Source organism: Seriola lalandi, unplaced genomic scaffold, assembly GCF_002814215.2.
Source record: "Seriola lalandi dorsalis isolate HSWRI2012SDOR001 ecotype SW California unplaced genomic scaffold, Sedor1 jcf7180002054977, whole genome shotgun sequence".
NCBI classification, from domain to species: Eukaryota; Metazoa; Chordata; class Actinopteri; order Carangiformes; family Carangidae; genus Seriola; species Seriola lalandi.
Genome location: NW_019525527.1, coordinates 803,990 through 805,214, shown reverse-complemented (window position 1 = coordinate 805,214; position 1,225 = coordinate 803,990). Strand labels below are relative to the sequence as shown.

The 1,225-nt window shown below is 36.7% G+C and overlaps 1 protein-coding gene and 1 long non-coding RNA gene across 4 annotated transcripts in view; one reads left to right on the top strand and one right to left on the bottom strand.

Moving 5' to 3' along the window:
• Positions 1-1,225, top strand: part of f7l (coagulation factor VII, like) — a 6,145-nt gene that overhangs the window by 1,674 nt on the left and 3,246 nt on the right. The window lies entirely within an intron of this gene.
• On the bottom strand, positions 371-1,225 carry LOC111646838 (uncharacterized). The gene is made up of 2 exons (XR_002759977.2): positions 1,157-1,225; positions 371-1,057 (listed from the first exon to the last, which is right to left on the bottom strand). It is a non-coding gene; the product is annotated as an uncharacterized LOC111646838 (long non-coding RNA).

Below are 1,225 nucleotides of genomic sequence, written 5' to 3'. Positions count from 1 at the left end.
TTCCCACCAATAAAAAATCTCTTTTTCAATGTGTCGTGTTTATTTGAGTCAAATTTCCTGCCTTAACGAGACAGTAAAGTTTGAGTGTGACTGTGATCTAATAATTAAACTTTTCCTAGTTTAAAAGATTCATTTTGATTCTGCTGATTCTGATATAAAGTGCAGTTTGTTGTCACAGCAAAGACGAGAACAACAGGAGGTTTCCAGTGCAAAGCTCATCAAATCACACTCCTTAAATCTTTGTTTGATCGACTGGAGTTTGGTGTGTTGAGCTGAATGGAGACACAAAACCAAAGAAAAAGAGAAATATGTATAATAAGTTTACTATATAAGTATAAGTGTTTCCTGTTCCAGTAAAAGTGTAAAAAGGTGCAGATGTACGTTTATTTCATTTCATTTTCAACTTCAATTGTTCGATAGAAGAAAGTTAAAATTGAATCAGCGTCGTTCAGTTTTTAATGTCTGTCTACAGAATATGTAATTACATTATGAATGTTTGAGTTTGATTATCTGCACCATGGCGCCATCCAGTGGCCAAACTCCAACACTGCAACTGTCATCTTCTGTACGACACAACTACACTGTGCACACATAAATATATATATAATCACACATTTAGCATTTCTAACTTTGATCAGCAGAAACCACAGAATTATTGTTGAAGGTAGGAAAATATTTTCTTCTCAAAATATAATATCAACTAAAAAATAATAAACTGATCAATCAGTCTATGAGAACCACTGCACTGCTGATTGATTTTTTCCAATACTGTGATCTGGATTATCATAAGATTATAGATTATATATAAGAATAGGCATCTTCCTCTCTGTTTTATGAACTCCTGCAGTCATTTTAAAGTAAATAATAGTAATAATAGTAATAATTTGATAAAAATTTACTTTGTTAAATCTGAAACTTGTAGAACTACAAATGGAACATTTAGGACTACAGAGACCAGCAGCTCTGACCGTCAGTGGTGCTTCCTGTACGGTTTGGCCTGGAAATATTCCTCTGGAGTGACGGTCTTCACCCCGCCAAAATAATCCAACACCCACACCTGTAACACAGAGGAGGGGGGGGGGGGTACGTTAACGAGACTTCCTGCCGTCTGATTGGCTGAAAACAGTGATGATGTCGAACCTGTGTGTCCTTTTACCTGTGTGATGTTGAACTTGGCGAAGAACCAGTTGTGGTCAGACGGCCAGTCGATCATCTCCGGGTGTCG